This window comes from Phalacrocorax aristotelis, chromosome Z (genome assembly GCF_949628215.1).
Source record: "Phalacrocorax aristotelis chromosome Z, bGulAri2.1, whole genome shotgun sequence".
Classification (NCBI taxonomy): domain Eukaryota; kingdom Metazoa; phylum Chordata; class Aves; order Suliformes; family Phalacrocoracidae; genus Phalacrocorax; species Phalacrocorax aristotelis.
Window position 1 is genome coordinate 77,837,156 of NC_134311.1, and position 16,910 is coordinate 77,854,065.

General features: G+C 42.5%; 1 protein-coding gene across 6 annotated transcripts in view; it reads left to right on the top strand.

The window, feature by feature from the left end:
* LOC142050186 (urea transporter 2-like) overlaps nt 1–16,910 on the top strand; it is a 300,623-nt gene that overhangs the window by 169,582 nt on the left and 114,131 nt on the right. For 5 of the 6 annotated variants that reach the window (XM_075078586.1, XM_075078583.1, XM_075078587.1 and 2 more), the window contains one exon: nt 9,018–9,123. The exons of the other annotated variant lie outside the window; for it this stretch is intronic. The gene's annotated coding sequence lies outside the window, so the exon portion shown is untranslated. The remainder of the gene's footprint in view (nt 1–9,017; nt 9,124–16,910) is intronic. 6 annotated transcript variants of the gene reach the window in all.

Consider the following 16,910-nt stretch of genomic DNA (forward strand, 5'->3'; position numbering starts at 1 on the left):
AAAATTTACCATTTTAGCAGATGGAGTCAGAACAGCTCACTTGCATACAGTAAAAAACCTTAATATTTCCACAGCTGGCAAGTTTCCTGTGGTCTAAAGGATTGGAGCTTTTGCTTTTTGAGACAGAAGAACTAAATCAAGCTTTATGTCAGAAAATATTTCGTGTTTAAAATCTCAAGATGTTTTAGAGATCTTTCCCCCCTGGAAGACAAAACCAAATGATTAGGTTATTTGGGGGGGAAAGGTGTAGATTTCCTCCTCTGCCCCATCCATCCTGAAGTGAAAGCAGTAATGTGGTAAAAGCTCAGTTTTGGCTTCTGTGTCTTTTTTTTACAATCAGACTTTTCTTGATGCTGCTCTTTGGCCAGAGATCTCACCTCTTGCCTCTCTTGACCACTATAATTGTGTCGACAGAAGTCTGCAGTACAGAAAAGATCAACTTCTGAATTTTATTATGTTGCTTCTGTGAAGTCCAGTGTAACAGGAGAGTGTGTTATGAAACCAGCCATTAATATTACACAGTTATGAGTCATTTAATATTCACTGATTTAGTCAGGGAAAGAAAAAAAAAACCCACCCAAACCTTTCTTGGAAACACTTTCTTTTGGGAAAGTTAACTATTTCTGATAGCACATTCTTAAACTGAAATTGTCTTGTCCACAAAGAAGTCGAAATCCTGTTATAACACCAAGTAAATTGAAGCCTGTTCGTTCACACATTTCTTGACAGTCAGAACATTTTGAACCAAAAGAAACTTTGTCTGAACTGAAAATTGTTATGGGGCTGCACTAATATCAAAGGACATTTCAAAGGAAAGGTTAATGCTTCTCCTACTCTGCATGGCTTGGTGGTATAGACACTGACATGGGGTTTGCAACTTTGGGCTTTGAGTTTTTGCCTTGACACAGAGGTGGGTGAAGGATGGACAAATCCTGTTCTGAATCAGGCAGAACAAAGTCCTAAAAATTTGCTTCATGTCTGTGTTTTACCTACAGGGTACCACCTCTCCTTAAACTATAAGGTTCAGCTTTCCTTCAGAAAGCAGATGTTGCCACCTCCATGCTGAAGAAGTCAAATGTTACGGTGTCTTCTCAACATGATCTTCCTTTGAAACAGATAAATACTGAGTTTGAGAAAGTGGCCTTGCAATAGATCTGTCTGTATCCAGTCCCCTCTATACGAGTATGGCCAGCTCTTTAACCACGGAGGTGGACTGGAGTCATGGGTTCTAGTCCTAACCCTTACCACAATGGAGTTTGCCTGCTACAAAAAAACCTGAAATCATGTTTCCCCATCTTTTGAGGCTGGTAGAGCTATGTGTTGTTCTGAGAGTACTTTAACACTTCCAGCTATGTGTTTTATTATTCAAAAGCAGTATTTCAAAGCAAAAGTACTTCCATTTGTCCATCTTCCCTGTTTTCTACAGGCTGCTGCTGTTGTCCTGCTGTTATGCCCTGTAAAATCTCTGGTCATACTGCTCTCTGGCTAAATAAAGAAGATTTGTCCTGCTGCCTCTATGTTGACATTACAGTCATAAGATTGCTTGACTAAAGCCTAGCCATATTCAGGCAAACAAATGACCAGATTTCACAGATGCTTACAGTGTGGATATGGTAGTTAGTTCTTCTTAAATATAGTAACCAGAGAAACCCCACATAGATTTTTCTGTTTGCTTTATACAGTCCTGAAGTATTTAGTCTAATGCACCAAGTATGTTACACTGTCTATGCAAGTGGACAGGTTTGGCCCTCTATATGGATAGCAGCTTGTGAAAACTTTGGAAATATTAATCCCTTCTCTCCACAGCAACCCATCTGACACACTTAATGGGACTTGTGACATGAAGATTCAAGGCTCCCTGTGGAGTCAAACCTTGCTTCTTTACTATGCCAGCCATCTAAATCATGGGGACTGCGTGGTCCCAGCTATATAGTGAAGACGGTGCCTTTCATCCCAAATCCCATGGGTGTAAATGGGCCAAGTGTTAGGATCTGTTGTGTCAAGTCTGCTTCATCTTCAGTACTCATACTATACAGAGTTTTGCCATTGTTTTCCATTTAATTGGTGGATGCTAAAAACAAAACCACAAAATCAAATTGATTTTAAATTTGTTCTGAGCCAAAGGAGGCTGAAATAAAAAAAACTGAAAAGCTGAGTCCTTGCTGAGTGCAGTCCCTGCCTTCATCCTAGATTCACTCTGGCCACTTTTGCTTTCCCACCACCTCTAGCTATTAGTGTTAGTAACCAGACACCTTCTTAAATTTCCACAGATCTCCCCTGTTTCTTTTCTTTAAAGAAAGCACCCATCGATGCAGGCAGCATTTTTTCCTCTGGCTAGATAACACAGGACACAATGGTAAACCTTCAGAGAGCACTGCGCTTGACAGGGGGCTGGTTCCTTGTACAGGATTTCAACAGACAAACATGCAAGGAAAACAACAAGGACAGTTACCCTGTGTAATGAAAGCTCTATGATTTAAAAAGCAGCAGTGTGTGCATGAGGGAGGGGAGGGAGGCTGGGGGCTGGGACTGCAGGTTTCACTTGCCGGACCAGGGGTAACAAAAAATTATCCAATAGACCATGTGTAAAGATATTACCAGGGTATGAAAAAATTCTTTCGGGGGGACAGAATTTTTTTTTCTGCCCTTTCTCTAAAGCCCTGTTATTTTGCTGTTCTTTGCTTGCATCTGTTAAATGCTGGAATGTCTGCAGGGACGTTTTGAAAAGCTGCACAATGTCAATTAAATTTGCCGAGCAGTATATCTTTTTGGAGTACGTGTGACCTTTTCTGTTTGTCATTTCCTGGGCATCACACCAAGCGATCCTCTTAGGATGCTGGCTTTGTGGAGCAGGCCCACAGCAGCAGGACTGCAGGAACTGCAGGTTTCTGGGACTGCTGCCAACCTCCAGATAATTGCCATCAGCAGGAAAGAGCTAGAAAAGCTTGGCTGAGTCCATCTTTTACAGATAGATTGACCCCTTTCTGCCACTGCAGAATCACAGTCAGAGAGAAACACATATCCAAGAAGAGAGAGAAGGGAGGGGAGGAGGGGGAGAAAGGACTGATTACAGCAGGAAGGCTACATATGATCTGAACAGGGGAGATTTGGAGGTTACACTTGCTGCTTCGCATCGCCAATATTTTTAACATCTTCTGTTTTAAGACAGACAAATCTGAGAATGAAGCTTAAATGCTGAGCTCTGTTATAATGAAACTGGTGCTTCTGTGAGAGCAGAGTCAATGCTTTGAGAGAAGGCTGAGAAGGGTGGGAATTCCGTACCTTCATGCACTACATCTGCTGGGAAATAACAATTTGAACATATGCAGCAAGCAAAACAGAGAGAACAAATGCATGCTGGAAGCCATTGTAGGTGGTTGGAAAAGAGATGACAGACAGAAAAAAAGAAGGAGAAAGGAGACTGTTCAGTGTCTAAGCCAAGATGCTTTGGAAATCAGTGAGAGCCACAATTGCACCCTGAGAAAGCTGGGAGTGGGAAGCAGTGCCCTTAATATCCCTGTGTCCAGCAAGTGGTTGACTGGGGTAAGTGGTGGTGTTGTGGCCAGGCAGTGATTTCAGCAGCCAAAACTTCAGACGGATAATATTGCCTCCTCCACGTGCTCTCCCACCTCCATGCTACCTGCAGGGTTCAACATCAGTGCCACTAGTGAATACCAGCAGTGACCGCAGTGCAGGCACCCACGAGCTCAGCATGGGAACTTCCAGACGAGTGCTGATATTCCCACACCAAGCCCAAGCCTCCTGCCCTGGCATATATCAGTAGATCTGGGGCATGCAGTGGTCAGAGTCTGGCTGAAATATCAAGCCTGCCCTAGGAAATCCCAAATCATGAGGTCCAAGTCCAGTTCTAACTCCAGTAGGGAATGGAAAGAGGTGAGTGGGTTAAAAAGGTCAGCAGTTATCCCTCCACTATGCTGTGTGCCCGTCTAGGTAGGGGCACTTTGATTCTACATCCTCTCTCCTCTCCTGAAGGAAAACCCTTCCATCACTCACTGAAGTGCAGTTGTCATGTAGAAAAGAGCAAGTCTGAGCCACAAAAAAATGTATAAAACATGTAAGCTCTGAAAATCAAGATCTCTATGGAAAATAAAGCTTCTGGGACAGAATCTTTCTGCTGTGTGTTTAGGTCAGTACAGTTTCTATTAATATTAAGATGTTTCATGTTATAAAGGACATAACATCCAAATTCATTCATGAGCAATGCTTCTTTTCCTCTCTCCTCACCCATGATCTATCTCTCAGTTGCCAACATAAATAATACTTGGGTTACAGTAATGTCCTGTGGCTCCAGACTGGGGGAGCTTCAATGCAAAGGTGCTGAGCAAACATGTATGGAGGCATAATCCTGTCAAATGTTATCCAGGTCATATAATCTGTAGCTATATTCCTCCCTTTAGAGAACCGACTTAGCTTGGCAAATGCTTGGCCTGCTTCTCTATGTGACACTCGATGTCAGTGAGTGACATCTCGCAGATGACACTTTATTGGTAGAGCAGGTGCTGGTGGCAAGGACTGTATATAAAAAGCAGAGGTCTAAAAATGGTTTTGCAAGGCTCTGTGCTTAACAGGTCTCAGTCATTTCCATATCATATTTGATTCTTTCACAAGACCTTTCTCCCCTTCTTCCACCGCTCACAAACTCTTACCAGAATCAGAAAGCCAAGGGATGGTTCCCCAGGTCACCAGCAGAAAAACCATGCAGTCTGGGATACAAAATCCATATCATTCATATGAAAGAAGATGTGTGTGTGTCAGAGGAGTTTCCAGAGACACACATTACAGGGCATTTTTTGAGGAGAAAATTAGACAAATTCCCTGTAAGGTTAGCATTGCAGCAGCTTCTATTTGTCATAGCCCCAAAGTTGCTGTAGATGAGGGCAGAGGAACACATCACCATGCGATAAGCAATGGTGTGCATTTTCAGCGTGTCACCCACTCTGCGGTAGCTCTGCCTATATATCCCTCAGCCTAAGGAAAATGTGAGCTAACCTGCTCCTGGACTGGCATGAATAAAGGCACATGTATGGTGCTCTCCAGAGAATGACTGGATTACCCTTGGGTCATTTGTCTGTTTGACCTTCTCCTGCCACGATTTCACTCATAAGCTCCCTAGGCTGTTGAAGCAGTTTGCCACTCTAGGCAATAGGGATGTTTCTGAGAGCCAGAGGATTATTTAGGGCTGTTCGATGAAGTCCAGCCACCAGTGCACTATCTGCAACGTTTGAGAATGATGGCTGCCCTTAAAACTGCATTTCTGTATGAAGATCTTTTCAACTCTTAAGATCCAACACCACGTTCAGAGGTTAAGTATAGGTTTTCACAGAGAACATCCTAGACAAGCCAGAAAAGCAGTTTAAGCCTTTTATTTTGTGCCCAGGATGTAAGTTTGAATTTCTTCTGGAGGTAGCCTCCATTTGATTGACCTGTGAATATGTGCTTGGGCAAGAAAAGGCAGTGAGATGCTGGTTTGCTGGCCACAAAAACTGATGCTGTCTTCTCAAATTAAATTGAAAGTGTTGCCAGACCTTATCTTATAATATGCTGTTCAATTACGCTTTCCACATGTTGCTTAGAGTAACCTTAGTCTGAGTGTTGTCCCTGGTTAATATGAGGAAACAAACTTGAAATCTGAGATGTCTGGAAGCCCCTTTATTTACTCCTTGGAAATTAAACAAGTTTTTTTAAATTAATATGCATTAAGAAACGATATAATATGGCTGGAGAAACTGTCAGCATCAACAGTTGTTTACTCCTGTGGGCAACGTGTAAAAAGAAGACAACCTCTATATTTCATTTTGTTTCCATTTACCACTGTCATTTACAGCTGAGGTATGTAAGTTATTTGAATAGTCTCACTGAAATCAGGAGGATGACTCATGGGCTTACAGGGAGGCATGTGATGGAGGGCTTTACCAAATAACCCTCCAACACCACGTGCTGGAAGATGCAGTGTTGGTAGCTGTTGACAGCTGCCCTGAAGAAGCCATGCTTAGCAGTGAATGGAGTCCCCAGGTTCTGCCGCTCAGCTTTGTTTCTTCTCGTTAGCCCAAAATATTTTAAAAGAAATTGAGACCAACTGCTTTTACTGAGCCAACAAAATTAAAACAGCTTGCTGCTCTGCCAGGGAATTGGGGGTTGGATGGTGAATCAACAGCAATAGAAAGGTGGGCACAGAGGCAATAGTACTATGGCTGATGTTCAAACTCAGAGCAATATGGCATCCATGAGAAAGACTGCAATTGTCAACAGTGGAGAAATGTAATTTGTGGTTTACAAATGCAGCCTAGCTCCTTAAAATAAAATTTAAAATGTCACACACAGGCAAATCCCCCAGCTCTGTTAGCTACCTGGCCAGTGAATGGCTGCCCATGAGATATATGATGTTGATATAAACCCCACAGCTCAGGCAACATCTCATGGATGGGTTTGATTAAGGGCTAGTCCATCTTTATGAAAGTGAGTAAACTGGACACAGATGTTTTCATTCTTTGGTGCTGTAGGAGTGAAAGTCTCTCCCCTCCCTCCTCTTTCTGCTTCCTCCAATCTTCAGCTACATTTTTAATACTTTTTGTCATCTCATTTTATTCGTGCATATTAGAGGAAGCCTACTGTATTATCCTAAACTGGGGGGAGAAGAAAGAGAAGAAATGCCAACATGTCAGCCCACAAATAGCCAAGCCACTTACAAACTTCTTGATATATAAACTCCTCTCAGAAACCTTCCCTCCTCAGTGGGCACCCTAGGCTCACCCACTTAAGTCCTTCACAAAAACAATGCAGTTTGCACTGTATTCTGCTTGTGTTGACAGATTTAGGCTGTTCCAGGACAAGAAAAAGGAGAAACAAGAAACCTGTTGCAACCCTTTTGAAAAAGTACCCGTCTTGGAACTCCCTTAATGTCAAGAAAGGGGAACTCAGTCTAGAGATACCTGAGTTACACTCTGCTGCAGCAGGGAAGTCTGGCATTGGGTCCACCTCTGAGACAGGGAAAAGTCATCTGAAATGATTTTCTTTTTGAAATTACTTAGGAGGAAATGTTCCCCCCCCTTGCAATTTTCTGTCAGGTTCCTTCCTGCAAGACCATCCAGACAAGAAACAGCAACCTACCCTGCAACCCTTACTGCTCTGGTCCTCCTCCTGAAATAGGTGTCAAATAAAACATTCTCCCAAGCTGGTTTCTGCGCACACACCCAACCTACCTGAGATACTGATTCACCCCCAGTAAATCTGCTTTAGTGCCCTATTTGCATCTAGTTCCCCATAGTCACTTCTGCAGCGCCCCTGGTATCTGCTCACATGACACCCTCCACTATCCAGAATGACAAGTCACTCAGTCCTTTCCATCTACATTCCTCCTTACTGCTCACGCTGTCATTATTTCACCAAAGGAAGGAAATGAAGGGTCATCCTATTGTTTTCACTGTCCACCTCTTTGTCATTTCGTAACATTTCTCATATTCTCACACACAGTAAGAAAGACACTACCAAAACCAACACAGAAAAAGAAATCTACAGTTGTACTGACTTCTGCTCCATTGATTTTTAGATACTTCTTCTGAAGCACTTTTGGGAAGCCCAACTACTCAAAACATCAAGTACCCAGCATCCTACAAGCAAATACCTTATAGACCTCGTGTGCCCCAGAGCTGAGGCACCCAACATGACCAACCACTTTGCAAGAGCTACGCCAGTAGCAGTGATATGCGCTCACCTTCCCTTTCTAGCATATAGGCTCCCTCTTTATGCAAATGGTTTCAATTTTTAGCTCAAAGTAGTTGCTGAGCTGTATGTGTGAGTAGAGCATCTTTTATGGGTTTGGATTCTGCATGTTTTGAGGTAGAGCTACACGGATGTCCAGGAATACAGGGTGCTATGACAGGTTATATCTGTTATATTTTCTTACTGTAAGCTATGGTCATGCAAGACTTGCTCCTGGACAGCAAAAAAAAAAAAAAAAGATGACTGCTTATTTGCATTTTTCTCAGTTGCTGCAGAAAGGGAATCCTGGGAGGTAGAAGAGGCTGTGCTCTCCCTGTGGAGCACAGACCATGTTCATCTGTGAGATCTGAATTGCAGGGGGGTGTGTGAAACACGCAGCAAGAAAGGGGCCTGCAGATAAAGCCAGGTCTAGGCAGAACATCAGGCTTCAGATGTGAAGAATAGGAAAAGGCTTGTCCTAGGTTTTGGCAGGACTGATGCAGCATTTGTCAGCATTCAGGAGGCCACTAACACTGGCTGGATTGATAGAACACCCGCGTGTGACAATTTGTTAAAGAGCTTTTTCATTACAAAGAGAAATTATTCTGAAGAGGAGTTATAAGATGTGTGATCTATACCCATAACTCTCCCCATCCTGCTCCTCGTGCCACCACTTGTGTCTGCTACCGAGATCAAAATAATGTCACAGCCCTGTACACATGCAAGTTACCCATAGCTCTGGCTCGAGTCAGAGTCACTGTTAGCTCCCTGGAAACGGGTGAGAAGAGACTGTGTGTGTTCAGGAAGCTTTTGGTGAGATTACATTGACATCAAGGTTACAAGAAAACCAGAAATCAAGCAAGCTATTTGTGATTTTGCAGCATAAGTGTTACACATGAAATATCCTATCTCCTGTTTGGGGGTCCATTGTTTTCTCTTTTAAATAAGACAAATACAAATAAATTATCATTTTATTCCTTCTTCTCAAGGAAATGGGCTGATGGAGAACTGAATTAATTTAAGAAATATTGAAATGTTGCTTTCTCACTCATCCTGGGCTAGGTGTGAAGTTTTCACCTTCTTGATCTCAGCTATACAGGTACCTCCTTTTCTCATGCAATAAATAAGCAAACAAAAAATCCCACCTGTTACCTCTCTCCCCTTTGAATTTCCCTGCAATTTAGGAGAGGCAAATGATGACCTACTGGAAAAGCAGGAAATAAATTATAGCCAAAATGGTAAAATCAAAATATTTCTCCTCTAAACATGTTATTTTTTTACTTTGTATGTCTTGGCAGCCTAACCCTCTGAAAACACCCACCTGAATTCTCTGCACTCAACAGAACAGCCCAAGGATAAACCCTCCCATAAATCCTATGTGACTGACGCTGTAGGAGCCTGATTGTGAGTAAAAACATTTTTAAAATTATTTCTATACCTGTTAGTAACCAAAGAGCTCTTTCGGAGCAAATAATTTCATTGGAAACATCTGAATCCAATCATCTAAGCCTGGGAGCCCATGCCTATGTAATACCCCTGTTCTTGTCTCCACATTGTCCCTACCCTGCCTAAGAAGTAAAGAGTTTACCCTGTCCATCTATCATCTAAATGGTAATGAGCTAAATGAATTCCACCTCACTTCTGAGCTTCAGAGCAAGCTTGTGTTTATTTATGCATTTAAAGGCACGGGAACAAGTTTGACATTGCTGAACATGTCCCAGATTTATGGAAAATGAATCTGTACTAATCTAGTGTGTTTGTTAGCTTTTCTGTTGGATACCTCCATGAGTATCCAGAGATGTGAGTCTGCCCTGCAGTTCTGCTCTGACTGGAACAGTGTCTCCCGAAATGTAAATGTTATCTTAAGGTCATATGCTGATGAAAACCACTGTTTAGCCAAACTCTAATTTCTTGGTCATTTGACAAAGCAGCTGCCGTGCAATTATATGGCACAAAGAAAGCTATTGAAGAAAGATGAGTTACATATTTGATTTGTCATATATTACTGTTTTTAAAGATAAAAATGAAGATAGACTATTCTTTTTCCTGATTTAACTGAATAAATGAAAAATGTCTCACAAATATATATACTGGAATGATGCTTCTAAATGAAATTGTTCATCTACACCTTAAGTAGTCCTCTGAGTGCTTCTGTGCATACATTTTAAAGGAGCAAATCAGATATCCTAATGCTCAATATAATTAATTTGTAGCATCATAGATTGGTATTGAGAAAAATGCCTGATTTGGAGGAAAATGCAGAGGATAGACAATTGTATATGTCACATGACAGTAAGCTCTGCAGCTGGTGTACATTAAAGAAAATAAAAATTACAAGATTTATGTAATTGACAGCAGGTGTCAGCTGGTGCGGTACCACATCAGTGCCTCCAAGGTCTTTGAAGATTATTTTTTACCATCTGGAGGATATCTAGCATTGGTCAATGTCAGAAGCATGATACCGGAGGCTTCTGCTGCAGCCTTGGCAAACCAGTACGAATGCTCACTTGTGCAAGTGGGGAACACGCAGTGTGGAGTCAAGAGATATGATAATATGACATGTTTTAGGAGGTGGTGTTATCATAGGTACCCATTCAAGGCTTTTTTATTGTGTGAGAAAGTGCTGACAAGGAAATCATGCTGCAGGGATGTAAGTTTTGGGTTACACAAAGATCTGTGTCCAGGAAGAGCTGGAGTGTTGGAGCTGTAGCAGGGTTCAGTCTCCACATTTGAGCTCTGAGAAGTCGGTTCTGGAAGCAGAGATGTTTCTGGGAGCTCAATGCCTGGTGACAGATGAAGAAGGAAGTGTTGCCCTGCACAGTTTGACCTTCATCTTGCAAGGATAAAGGTCAAATATTCTCAGAAAAATATCAACAATATTTTCTCCCACAGAAAATTGTGCTAGTTCAGGAATACTTTTGGTACTTTGCAAAAAAGAATTAAAAAAAATAGAGTTTGGGATTCCCATGGCCTCTTCTGTTTTATTTATTTATGTGATAATTTAGCATTTAGGATAAGAATTTACTTACACAGTACATCCAACATTGATTTACACATTAACCCTTGCATAGCCAAGGTAGGAAAATGGTCCCAGTGAGAAATAAGCATAAGTAATAAAGAATAGATCATTTTCAGATCAGAAATCTAACTCAGAAAGAACAAGATTCATCAATACTGCAAGCCAATTAAAGATAAGTTTCTCTAAAAATTTAGCTTGTAGACTGGCAAGGGCTTTCCCTCTCCTGCTTACTAACAACTCTGATAGGTAGCATATCAAATTTTAGTTTCCAGATCAAGACCTGGGATGAAAAAGGCTCTCTGGATATATTTCAAAGACGAGGGATGTGTGAGTGTGAAGCATATCATGTTTAGTGATTGCACTGTGTATTTCAGAGGTGTGTGGCCCACCCAGCCAGCACAGACAAGGAGGGATTTCCCTGCTTTGGGACAAAAGAGACTTTTTCTGTCAGTCATTGTGTGAGACTTCATTTTTCCTCAAGGAATTGCGCTGAGTTTGCTTGGGACTGCTGCAAGTCCACTAAGAGACCTCAGGAATAGCAACACACCTTGCTATGTGCTTCAGTTTCCTAAAACAGGATTGTTTACCTTTCTTATAAAGCACTTTTTTGTTTACCAGTGAAAGCTATTTATTAATACCTTGCAGCTCCAGCTGTCAGCCCAGCCAGCTGACCTGCTGCCATGTGTCCATGGGATGGGAACAATCTCACATTGGCATTGCCTGTGCACATTGCCTGGTGCAGCAGTTCTTTGTCTCAGTAAAGACCTCTGCCAAGATGAGAACATATTGTACTTTGTGTGCCTCTTACAAAATTCAGTTCACATGCTGAGGCTTCCTACTCTTGCATTTTACTTCTTTGAATTAGCTGATACCTCCCTATGACACATAATTCTTGCGAAACTTGTTAGCGCTCCTTAAAATAAGTAAATAAATAAATAAGCAGGCTGGAATCTATTACTGAAAACGAGTAACAGCACAGCAGAAAATTCAACAATAAACCATCCATGTTGTAAAACATCAATATTTGCAATAAACCGTGAGCTGAGAGAAGGCATGGTAGAATAGCTTCTTCTACTCATGAAATACCACAGCCTCATGACAAAAACACAGCACAACACAAACCGAGCTAAAAGGGAATTACTAGTGCTGCAAGGTACCTGCACAGCACCTTGTTCTTGCTCAGTATAATTCCTCTTTGGGCACACCTCTTGCCCCGAGCTCCAGGTATGGGAAGGAGAGGTCATAAAGAGAGCCGAGAATGCAGTAAGGCTTATGTGCATCTATTCTTTGTACAAAAGTGTTATGCCACCCTAGTGGTCCCAAAACATCCACTTAACATCCAGCTGACATTTAGGTGTAAAAAATGAATGATATGGCACTCTTCGTCCTAGCTGCTTGGACCTAATTGCTCTGTCCCTCCAGTATTTACTCTCTGCTTATGTTTCCATTGCTATATAGAGATCTGCTCCTCACCATACCCAGGATGCATGGATATTAAGGTCAAAGGATCATTTTGCTTAGATCACCTACGTCATGGGTTATTAAGTTTCACCCGGCTGCCCCCACGATTGACCCCAGTAGTTGATGTTCAGTGAAGATTCTCTTTCAGAGAGACACCCAGCCTTGATTTGCAGGAATAGTGATACAGAGAACCTGCTTCTTTCCTTAGCAGTTTGTTCTGGCTTGTAACTCTCCTCAGCAAAAAGTTAATCTCATTCTAAATCACACTGGTCCCTCTCATGCCTTCCTCTATCTGACTGAAGGGCTCTTTCCAAATGATTTTTTATCTCCACACAAATATCTCTCCAGTAGTCAGGCTACCTCTCCATCTTGTCCTTGTCCAAGTAAGGAGGATGAGTTTGAAAAGTCTCTCATTCTCAGGAATTCTCTCCAGCCCTTGTCTGGCTCTTTTCTGAGATTTCTCCTTTTTTTTATTTTTTTAACATTCTTGAAAGAAAGCAAACTGGAATGCATGCAACATTACCGTTTCACTCACCCTCATTTTGTATGCAGGTGCAGGGCTGCAATCAGATTATCTTGAAGAGGGAATATGCATAAAAGGACTGTGGCTTTTAACATTAAAAGCCCTGAAGTACAGTATATGGAGTATATCTACAGTACTTACATCTACACATAGATAAATGCCTATAGCTTTAGATGCATCTTGGCGCTGCAGACTAGCAGCCCTAGAAGTAATTATTGTGTAGTAGTGTGGATGGTGCCTTCAGGTAAGTTTAACAGACTAATGCCAGTAAGGGAAAAACAGGTGGAAAGAAGTCAGAAGCCTGATGTGTCAGAAACAATAAATTAATCAGGGTCTTGCATAAGCAGGGAGAGTATAATAAGCATGGCCACTAATAACAAGTCAGATAGATTTGCTTGCCTTACCTAGTCTAAATTAATATTCAGCATTTAGTGAAGACCTCCTGCCCTGAACTCAAGGTCAGAAGGAGGTTCATGTCTGCTCCAAGATCTTTGTTGCAAATTTGGTTTCTGGATCACAGGCACTTAGGTAAAACTCAGATCCAAGCAGGTTGGGCTCCTTAGTATTTCCTAGAGCATAGATTTTAATTCTTTGTAAACTTTGTCATCTGTATCTTCAAAGCAATATAATTCATACTCACCCATTTAGGAATTAATCATGTCATATTTGTATCACGTTCCCTGTTCACCGACTGTATCATTTAGTCAAGATTTTAATTAAAACACTTTCAAATGTATTGCTCTGAAGGCATAGCTTCTTTGGCCTGAGCTCCTTAGTTCTCATTGCCCAGCTCTTACCTGGAAGACAACAGGCTTTACACAAGCCAGCACTGTTCCTGACGGTGGGAGGCTGAAAGCTATCCCTCAGACCAAGGTCAGCCACCTCTGCTAGGGCCGCCCTCCCGCCATTTGCAGCAGCCATCTCTCTCCATTTAGGCATCGCTACGTATCCTGGAACAGCCAAGAATGCTGAGTGTCTCAGCACGACGTGACGCTCAGGTTGAGTTACTCACCCATCATGACCTCTCCCGTACAAACATCCCTCACATTCCTTGCCTGCAGGAAGGTTGTCCCTTGCCTATGTATGAAATTTCATAACTATGTGATAGGCACAAAGTATGTATTCTGTGTTTCTGCACGGCTTGCATTGCATTTGGCTGTATTAAAACATGTTTTGCCTGAATAAGTGATGCCTTCACCAGTGATCTAGCTTATACTGTCCCTGCAGTTATTTATACCAATCTTCATCAGCTGCAAATTCTATCAGTGGTGACTTTATATCCAGTTCTAGATTACTGATGAAAACATCCTGTAGCCCCAAGCACAGCACTGATTCTGTGAAGATACTGCTCAGAATGTCTCTAGTTGCTGATTTATCTGACTTTTTGGACCTGTCATTTATCCTTTTGCCTATGTGGCTTTTTTCCCCCTTGCCTTCCCTAGCTTTTTCCTTTGAAAACTAAAACTGTGATATTCAGCAATGTTCTTTTCTATATCAACTTGCTGGCAGCTCTGTTAAGAATAGTGGGTCCTTATCCATGGGAAAGCGTGTGATTACGTTGAGCCACAATGTAAGTTGAAAGGTAGAGACCGTTTCCTATGCTCTGGCATAAATTCAATCCATCAGAGTGAGATGTAAATACATGCATATATATAAGCTAGTTCATAAAAACATTAGTTCCTTTTACAAGCTTTGGATATATGTTGCAGGTAGTTTGGGGGTTTATGTTTGGTTTCTTTCTTTTTCTTAAATATATGGATTGGTTCTGCCTATGTGTTTTGCTTTAGCATAGTGGTGTTAAACACATCCAAAATGTTTCAGTCAAGTAAAAAGATTTAACCTTGTCCAGAAAAAACCCCAACCCACAGAACTGTAGAAACAGGCAGGCTTTGTAGCCATTCCCCAAACAGGTTGTTAGGATTTGGCTATAAACCTAATCTGTTTAATAAGGTTTAAGTTTATGCAGCAGGTCATGGTGGTTAATGTTTAGTGAGCTGAAACAGGGATGGAAGAAAATGATAATGGAAAAGCTTGGTTTTAAAAAACAACTCTTCAAAGATGGCTATAAGGAGGATGATTGGACTTGTGGTGTGCAACACATATTCTGGCTAAGCTGGGCTTTGAAAACCTTTCAGCTGAGATGAGCATGATCATGCGAGCAGAGCTTTTTAGCTCAAAACACTCCTAATGTTGGACTACTGGCATGAGGTGGTGACAGCTGCAGAAGACAGAGGGGGAGAAAGCTGAAGCATTATGTCTTTGTTATGGAGAATGGCAGCACAGGAGAGGCAGTATTGCTTAAATTAGTCTTGTGTAATTTGGTCAGGGGGGTATGACAGCGTGGTCAATTCTGACCATGAGACCTCAGCACCGGCATCCTTCCCTCTCCTCACCATGCATACAGGATCTTACCTGCAGCCCTCAAGTAGTTTTTTACTGCATCCACCTTTCAGAGCCAGGACAGCCAGGGTCCTGTCTCCACCATGCCAACACACCAGCTTTGGGCCCTGAAAGCGTGACAGTCAGGGCAGTATGGTGATATGAGCAGGCTAATTGATCCCAGGGCACTAATTAGCCAAGATGCAGCTGCTGGTTCTGGAGCTAGTTTGGTTACTCTTTGTACCAACCTCCAAGAACTATATGTAAACAGGCCCTAGAAAACAGTCAACAAGGTTTTGTCTCGTTCATAAAGCCTCTAAGAGCATTCATCCTTTTTAGACCTCCTCTAGACAGCCTGTGGAAGCCTTCTCTCTAGTCTTAATGTAGAAATAATGGTGTTTTATAGACACCTCTGAGGGCTTGGTCATGGGGGAGAACCCAAACCATCCTCCCTGTATAAAATGCAGAGAAGATGGTGTGATGCAAATGGTGATAAACATGCCTGCAAACCAATCTGGTAACTCTCCTAAGCTTTCGTGTGCCTATCTGGCACCATATTGATGGCTCTGTCCTCATGTGCCTTTGAATGACCAAACCTTGTGCAGTGGCCAGGGAGAAATCTGCTCCCAGATACTGCTTTGGGCTTTTCCCCTGGCTTCATGGGACCCTCCAGGAGGTCCTATGGTGGGAAAGGGGCTGAATGGCAAGGGTGGGCCTGACCTCAATGCTCACTAGGCAGCTCAAATATTGAGTTTGATCTGGGATGAACTTCAACCAGCTCTCAGATTTGGTCTGATAATAAGGTCTAGTGCTTATGGGTAAGGATAAGGGGGAAGGCCAACAAGGCAGGTGTCCTGCTGGGCATCTGTTATAGACCACCCAACCAGGATGAAGAGGTTGATGAAGCATTCTACAAGCAGCTGGAGGATATAACACAATCACTCACCCTTGTTCTCGGGGGGGACTTCAACTTACCAGACATATATCTGCTGGAAATACAACACAGCAGAGAGGAAGCAGTCTAAGAGGTTCCTAGAGTGTGTGGAAGATAACTTCCTCACACAGCTGGTAAGTGAGCCTGCCAGGGGAGGTGCCTCGCTTGACCTGCTGGTCACAAACAGAGAAGGACGGGTGGGAGATGTGGTGGTCAGAGGCCGCCTTGGGCTTAGCGACCATGATATGACAGAGTTCTTGATTCTTGGTGAAGTAAGGAGGGAGTTATCAGAACCACTACCATGGACTTCTGGAGGGCAGTCTTTGGCCTGTTCAGGGCAGTGGTTGGGAGGGTCCTTTGGGGGGCAGTCCTGAAGGGCAAAGGTGTCCAGCAAGGCTGGGCTTTCTTCAAGGAAGAAGTCTTAAAGGCACCAAAGCAGGCTGTCCCCATGTGCCAAAAGATGAACAGCAGGGAAGACAACTGGCCTGGCTATACAGGGAGAGTTTACCACTTTTGGAAGAAAATAGGGAAAAGAACTCAAGAATAGTACAGGGATCTCATTAGGTCATGCAAACAGATTATTAGAAAGGCAAAAGCCCAGCTAGAACTCAGTCTGGCCACTGCTGTAATGGATAACAAAAGGCGTTTTTACAAATCCATTAGCAACAAAAAGAGAGCCAAGGAGAATCTCCATCCTCTGTTGGATGTTGTGGGAACATTGCCACCGAGGATGAGGAAAAGGCTGAGGTACTTAAAGACTTCTTTGACTCAGTCATTGACCATCAGACCAGTTATCCCCAGAGTATTCAGCCCCCTGAGCTGGAAGGCAAGGTTGGATTGCAGAACAAACCCCCCATAATCCAGGAGGAAGTAGT